Consider the following 7,761-nt stretch of genomic DNA (forward strand, 5'->3'; position numbering starts at 1 on the left):
AGCCAAGAAGGGCTCCCTGGGGGAGGGGGCGCAGCAGCATGATCTGCCTGAGAGCTCGGGAGCTGGGACATCCAGCTGCGCATCCCACGGCTCCTTGTTCCAGGCCAGCTCCCGAAGGGGCTAACTTCCTGGCACTTTGTCCTGTGGCAGAGACAGCAGGAGGTCCCAGGGCATTTGGCAAAAAGCTGTGGGCACTGGCAGTCAGAGGTCAGCCCTGAGTACTGAGATACGGGGGGGCCCTACAAGCCCCAAGCCCTTGTCCTCCTGAGCCCCTCTTCTCCAGGACAGCAGAAGGTCAGTCGACTCCTGGCCAAGTCCCCAAATGAGGCCCGTCACCAGGAGGCTGGCTGCTCCCCCTCCAGTGCTCACTCTGGGTAGAGTCGGGAGCCCCCAGGCCCCAGCCCCCTCACCTGCAAAGCCCCAAGTCTCCATTTAATTACTCGATGTTATTTTGTAACTTTAATTACACAGTAAGTGACATACTAAAAAACCATAGTTAAAATTTAAGCCTTTGTAATAACACCATTTTATTACATTTTGATGACTTTCTAACTATGATATTTTATTATTCGTTCCATGTTATTTTATGAAGGCACAGTGAGATTTTTAATATCCAATTACGGCACGGAGTGATCATGAAACACATCTCATGCAGGAGCGTGCTAAACCCGGGTCCCAGGAGCACCTGGTGGCCAGGGAGGAGGAGCCCGCCTCGTCTAGGGTCAGGAGGGACCCGCGAGGCTGCGGGGGCAGCAGTTCTGCTGTGCGCTCTCAAAGGAGCGTGGAGACAGATGAGAATTCTGCAGCCAGACCCACCGCGTCAGTCAGATATTTCTGCAAGATGAGCTGGACATGCCTAAGGTCCTGGGGCTCCCGGGTGGTGGCCCTGGGTGGCCCAGCCTCTCAGGCCACTGCCCCAGAGAGGCCCCACCTCTGCTGGACCGCTCCCTGCAGGGGTGACTGTCCTCCAGCAGTGACTCCAAACCCTCAGGAGGCTTCTGGGCTGGGCCCGACTTCAGGATGTCCCACACGAGGGGCTAGGCAGAGTCTCTCCTCCCAGACTTTAACAGCTGGGGGACCCCAGGGGCTACTGGTCTCCAAGAAGCCACAACTCAGACCAGGGAGGGGTCACCCGCCCCGCCTGAGGCCACCCTTCAAGTCACTGGTGGCCCCAGGAGGATCCAGGTCTCACACCCTGGCCCCCAGCTGATTCAGTGGCTATAGACCTACCTTATGGGCGGGAGGCTGGCGGGTTGGGGAGATCGGCAGGGGGCCTCGGGGGGCAGGAGGGGAGCAAGATAGGAGGACCAGATGGTCCACTCCACGGGAGCTTCCCACCCTCCACCTTCTCCAGATGCTGCTCGGGCGATTCCCGCGGAGGGTCGCACATGGGGTGCCTGCCTGCTCAGCATGCCTCCCTCCAGCCTGTCTTGTCTCAGGGACTGGCCTGAGAACTCCTCGGAGGCAGAGGAAGGCCCTGGGCCCCTGGGAAGGAGGAATTCTGAAAAGCTTGTTGCTGCAGACGTCCTCTCCCCTGCGCGGCCTGCGAGGTCCTGCTCCTGTGAGCCTTGGCTGCTGGCAGATCGCCCGGCTCCCTCCGGTGCAGGGACCCCATAGTGGCCTCCTCTCTGCCTGTTCTCGGGCCTGGCCGCAGATCTTAGAAGCCTGGAATGGGTCGATGTGAGATTTGGGAGAATCCCGGCCCCTCCCAGCCCCTGGGCCTCCCGCCTGGCACTTCACGTTTCTCTGACTCCTGCTGGGCCTGGGTCCTGCTCTCGGTCCAGGCCACTGAGTGGTGGCTCTACCCGCTGCCGCACCTGTCACGCGCCAATGCCCTAAATGTGGTGTCTGGACATAGCCTCTCTCAGGGCTGAGTTTTTGCCATCCTGAGGGGTGAGAAGTAGCATCGCACGGAGCCCCCTTGCCTCCCATGGCTGACCCACTGCACCCCAGCCCCAGGGGCCAGGGAGGACGCACCGGCAGACTGGAAGCCCCAGCTGGCAGGGCCCAGGCAGGGTGGGTGGGGGCCTGGGGCCACTCCTCAAGTCTAGGTAGTGTCTAGTTGAGGACCCAGAACTTCCCAAGGCAGGCAAGCCGGCAGATCCTTGGCTACTGCCCCCCACATCAGCATCACCAACATGGCGTACTCCCTGCCCTGTGCGGGACAGTAGTCCACGCAGCAGTCCCTGGCCCTCTGAGAAGTGCTGCCCAGGGCGCAAAGAGGTTCCACTCCAGCCACGATGAAGGGATGGTGCCTTGGCTGTGGCCCTGTCAGCTCCAGAGGGCACCCAGGGCAGAGGCTCGCGGGGTGAGCTGGGGGAGAGACACTCATGAACTTGAGTGCTGGGCGGACAGTGGGGCATCTGGGGAGTCCGTGTCATCTCCAGGGGAACGGAGTGTGGCTGCGTTTATTTCCACGTCTGGGCCTGGGGCCTCTCGGGAACAATTTTCTCCGCGGGAATGAAGTGCCAGCCGCACGGGGCTCCCTCCTTCCAATCCCATGATTGAGTAGCTTTCTTCAAGCCCTGGCAGGATTTGATCATCCTAGAAATGAGATCGCTCGCTCGTCCCACTCGGAGGAAGCTCAATTAGTGGTGTCAGGCGCAGTCAGCCCTTCATCAGTGCGGGATGGTGGCACCCTGAGCCACGCAGCAGTGCCAGGCCTGCAGTCCTGACAAGGGGGTGTGAGACCCCAGCCCCGAGGGACCACGGACAGCCCTCTGACAGGTGATTCAGTGTGGGACCACCGCAGAACCACACAGGCTGGGCAGGCTGGCACCTTCAACCTTTTCCCGTTTGCCTAAAAGTAAGTGAACATAAAGTTGAAAAAATCTGAAAGAGAATGTCTGGGGTGATTCTGGCTCCATGCCTCAGGGGTTTCTTTCTGTCTGGGGGGACCCCAATGCCTGAAAAGGCTGTTGCCTCCATGACATGGGGCTTTTTAACCAAGAGCAGGCAGGAGGTTCACAGGCAGGGGCCATGGCTGTCCTGGGGCTCATGCAGAAAGGCAGGACCTGCCTTGTTCCAGGGTCCCCATGCCTGTCCCTACCTGCATCTTCCAGCACAACCTGCCTGCCCAGGAGCCCCTGATGGGAGCCCAGGGCCTTGGAGTCCCTCCAGTCCTGTGCTAGAGAGACCCTGTGCTCTGGGCCAGGAGTGCAGGGCCATTGGTGTGGGGGCTCAACCCCTCTGCACTCCTGAGAGAGCAGCTGGGGCTGCGGCCATTTCTGCTGCCATGACATCTCCTAGACCCCTCCCCTCCCCTGCAACGCCACCTCCCTCCCCTTCACAGGAGAAGGCTGAAGGAGCCAGAGCGGTGGCAGCTGGATATGCAGCCACCCACTACTGTCCCCAGACCTGTTCCTGGTGAGGTGCTGCCTGTGAGCGGGTGGTCAGGGCGGGCTCTGGCAGGGAGGGTTCCCTGGGGAAGGGCTGCAGAGGGGCTGGCTGAGGCCTGTTGAGGAGACAGTTCCCATGAGAAGTCTTAGCCGCCCTTTCAAGGCATCAGGCGCAGCGCTAAGACAACTTTCATTTAAAGTGCCTGAGCCTCAGTTTCCTCCTCTGTAAGATGTTGATTCTACTGTTTCATACCTCCCAGGCTTTTGGTCAATGCCGAATTCAATGGTTTTTAGTATATCTACAGAGCTTCACCATCAAACCATTACCATCACCTGATGTTAGAACCTTGTCACCACTCCCAAAAGAAACCCCCATATCCATCGCGGCCACTTCCCATCCACCCCACCCCCAGCCCCTGGCGACCATGAAGCTACTTTCTGTCTTTAACAGGTTTGCCTGTTCTGGGCCTGTTCTGTTTGCTTGTTCAGGACCATTTGCTATGTGGCGTTTGTGACTGGCTGCCTTCACCCAGCACCGTGTGTGCTTGGCCCCTGTTGGCGTGTGGTCAGTGCCTCACTCTGCTGGTTGCCAAATCACACTGAGGGCCTCCCAGGTTCCTGCCAGGTTCTGCAGTGGCTGCACCCTTCTACATTCCCACCAGCGGCAGGTGAAGCTCCAGTTCCTCCATGTCCTCGACAACACTCGCTATTTTCACAGAGAGCAGCTGGGGCTGTGGCCATCTCCTGCCTCCAGGATCCCATGCCTGTTTCACTTGCATTTCCGGCACAGCCTGCTGGCCCAGCAGCCCTAATGGGAGTCCAGGGCCTTAGAGTCCCTCCTGTGACCCTTCCTTCCCTCCCACCCTCCCTGCTTCCTTCCTTCCTTCCTTCCTTCCTTCCTTCCTTCCTTCCTTCCTTCCTTCCTTCCCTCCCTCCCTCCTTCCATCCCTCCCTCTCTCCCTCCCTGCCTGCTTCCTTCCTTCCTTCTTTCCTTTCTTCCTTCCTTCCTTCCCTCCTTCTTTCTTTCCTTCCTTCCTTCTTTCCTTCCCTCCCTCCTTCCTTCTTTCCCTCTTCCCTCTCTCCCTCATTCCATCCCTCCTTCCCTCCTTCCATCCCTCCTTCCCTTCTTCCTACCTTCCTTCCCTCCTCCCTCCCTCCTTCCTTCCTTCATGCCCTCCATCCCTCCCTCCCTCCTTCCCTCCCTCCCTCCTTCCCTCTCTCCCTCCTTCCTTCCTTAATGCACTCCAGTTCCTCTCTCGTCCCCTCCTCTGTCCCTGGCTCCCTGGAGCCCCAGGTCCCTGAGTGCAGGAAGCAGCTCCTCTCTCTCCAGGCTTTCTGAGGTTTGTCCACACTTTGCAGAAAAGGCAGGGCCGGGCCTGACTCCAGGGTGGCCACTGACCAGGCGTGTGACTCTCTTCACTGGGAGAGGGGTTGACACCTCCGGTAGCATCATTTGCCTGACAGTCTGAGAGTCACCTCAGACCCCAGGCTCTCCTAAGGGGCAGAGAGCACAAATCAACCTAGAGATAGTTACCTGCAAAGCCACCAAGGGCGAAGTCGACGGGCTGTGAATGAAACGGCTTCCAGACACGCCCAACGCCAGGGAGGAGGGTTGGGCCTCGGCTTGCCCCCAGCAACCCTTGGTGCTGCCCCCAGAGACACTAACCGGGTTCTGTGCCTGGGTGCCCAGGTGTGTTTGGACAGACAGCTTTCCTATTCCCAGGTCCTGGGAGAGGTGGGCGGGAGCTAGCTGGGTGGAGAGGGTGTATCTCTGATCCCCGGGTGGGGGAGGCCTGGGGAAGACCCCAAGGAGGGTCAGGCTGCTCTTGGCATCCTCCCTGCCCCAGCTGCTCTCACAGCTTCTTCTGATGTCATCCACGGCTAGGAAGCCCCTTCCTGTGCCCTTCCCAGGAAACCTGGGTGTGGGGGCGGGGTGGGGGGGCATGCTGGGGCCTTCTTGCAGCTGGGGCCAGGGAGACCCGCCCAGGGTCACACAGTCACCAGAGGCAGAGTTCCAGCCCTGTGGTTCCCACAGCCGGGGTGGCCGCTCAGCCCTGACTGTTGCTTGGATTGTTCCCCACCGCCTTTCTGGCCTTTCCCCTGCACAGGTGCCGGGGGCCTCCCACACCCGTCTTCACAACAACCCTGTTAGGCAGGGATTCCCACCACCACTTCACATCTGAGAAAACCAGACACAGAGAGGTCACGTACCTGCCTGAGGTCACACAGTGTGTGCCTCCAGAGCCCAGAGCTTGCGCCCTTGCAGTGAGCCCCCTCTTAGTCCCTCGGGGCTGCTGTGACTGTGTGCCACACACGCGGGGTTTATGAGCGACAGACATTTATTCCTCACAGCTCTGGAGGCTGCAAGCCCAAGATCACGGCATGGCCCCCGTGGGCCTTTTGGGAAACCCCACCGGCCACCTTAGCATCATGGTCTGTTCCGCGGCTGAGCCGACCTTCCTGATTCACGGAGGAACTGCGTCTCTGGGGATCCCCTTGTTTTCAGCTTTAGGGTCATTTTTCCTGATTCTACAAACAACCCTGTGGGTAGAAACATCCTTGTTCTTACATCTTGGCAGACTAGTGCCTTCATTTCTACAGAAACAAGCTCAAGGACTCTGTAAGGGGCTGAGCTCAGTTCCTCCAGATTCCTACGGTAAAGCCCCCACCCGGGTACGCAGAATGTGTCTGAGTTTGGAGATGGGGTCTCCAAAGAGGTAATAAATTAAAATGAGCTCATTAGGGTGGACCCTAATGAATGACTAATTTCCTTATAAGAAGAGGAAATTAGGACACATGTGCGTGCACACGCGCGCACACACACACACAAACACACACACGAACAACCATGTGAGGACCCAGGGAAAAGACCGCGTCACATGCCAGGAGGGAGGCTCAGGAGAAAGCAACCCTGCCACCACCTTGACCTCGGACCTTCAGCCGCCGAGAGTGTGAGAATCTCTTCCCCCCGTGAAAGGCACCAGTGCGCTGCTATGCTGTGGCTGCCCAAGCAGATACTACAGATCGGGATTTGGAGGTTAAAAAGCATGGATGGTGTTTCTTTGAACTGACATTTCTAGATAACTTTCCAAAAATGCTGCCAAATGTCCGCTTCCCAGCAGTAGTGATGCACGTTCTCTCTTCTTGGCATCCTCCCCTGCAATCGGTTCTGCTGCCCTTTCCATTTGCTGGTCAGGTGGGTTTTAAGTGACACCTCCCTGTGGCTTTAACTTGCATGTCACCAATTATTGGTAATTTTGAACATTTCTTATATGATGTTAGCCATTGGGATGTACTCTTTTGTGAATGTGTATTTTTTTGACCCTTTTCCTATTGGATTTTTTTCTCCTATCAATTTGTAAGCACTTTTCATATCTTACAGGTAATAGCTTTCTCACTGTTGTTTTCATCATAAATCACTTTTTCTTTTTCTCTTTCTTTTTTTTCTGAGATGGAGTTTCACTCTTGTTGCCCAGGCTGGAGTGCAGTGGTCTGATCTCAGCTCACTGCACCTCCACCTCCCGGGTTCAAGCGATTCTCCTGCCTCAGCCTCCCAAGTAGCTGGGATCACAGGCATGCACCACCATGCTCAGCTAGTTTTTTATTTTTAATACAGACGGGGTTTCACCATGCTGGCCAGGCTGGTTTTGAACTCCTGACCTTAAGTGATCCACCTGCCTTGGCCTCCCAAACTGCTGGGATTACAGGCATGAGCCACTGCATCCGGCCCACTTTTTGTTTTTCTAAACTTATACTTTGTCTGTTGATTTGGTTTTAGGTATCTATTCATAGATGAGTTTTAAATTGTTTTATAGTCCAGCATATTTATACTTTATTCTAAGAATTTCTGAGTTTTCAGTCTTGCTTAATGAGGAATCCTTACCCTAGATGGCACGGTCTTCCAGATTTTCTTGCAGTATTTTTATTTTATTTTTACTTTCTTTTACATTTAAGTCTTTAATCCACTCAGAATTTAGTTTTGATTAAGATGAAGGAGTGGATCCACTTTTATTTTCTTCTAGATGGCAGCTGGGTGTGCTAGTCCATTAATTAAATGGTGCTTCCATTTACCCTGAAACAAATGAAGCTTGGTCTTATCTTGTTGTGTATCCTGAGGTCATTTTCTGGTTTTCGGACCCACCTCGTGGCGTGTTGTCAGTGTGTGTACAGTGGCTGGGTTGTTTCATCTTGCAGGAGTACTTATCCTCCCATAAAAATGTCAACATAATTCTACCCAACAAGACCACACCAAAACCCCTAAAACTCTGTTGCGAATCTAATGAAATGGCATTTGACTAAAAGATAAATTTCAAGAGAATTGACATTTTTAAATTGAAAGTTCTTATCCAGAAAAATGTGTCTGCTTTGTGTCTTTAAATAATATTTTATCTTTTTTTTTTCCCGTAAGGATTGTATCAGTCAG

General features: G+C 55.4%; 1 long non-coding RNA gene across 1 annotated transcript; it reads right to left on the bottom strand.

The window, feature by feature from the left end:
• Positions 1–502: 502 nt before the first annotated feature.
• Positions 503–5,079, bottom strand: LOC134737394 (uncharacterized). Its single transcript, XR_010122274.1, has 2 exons — positions 4,873–5,079; positions 503–2,800 (listed from the first exon to the last, which is right to left on the bottom strand). It is a non-coding gene; the product is annotated as an uncharacterized lncRNA (long non-coding RNA).
• Positions 5,080–7,761: the final 2,682 nt, after the last annotated feature.

This window comes from Symphalangus syndactylus, chromosome 8 (genome assembly GCF_028878055.3).
Source record: "Symphalangus syndactylus isolate Jambi chromosome 8, NHGRI_mSymSyn1-v2.1_pri, whole genome shotgun sequence".
NCBI classification, from domain to species: domain Eukaryota; kingdom Metazoa; phylum Chordata; class Mammalia; order Primates; family Hylobatidae; genus Symphalangus; species Symphalangus syndactylus.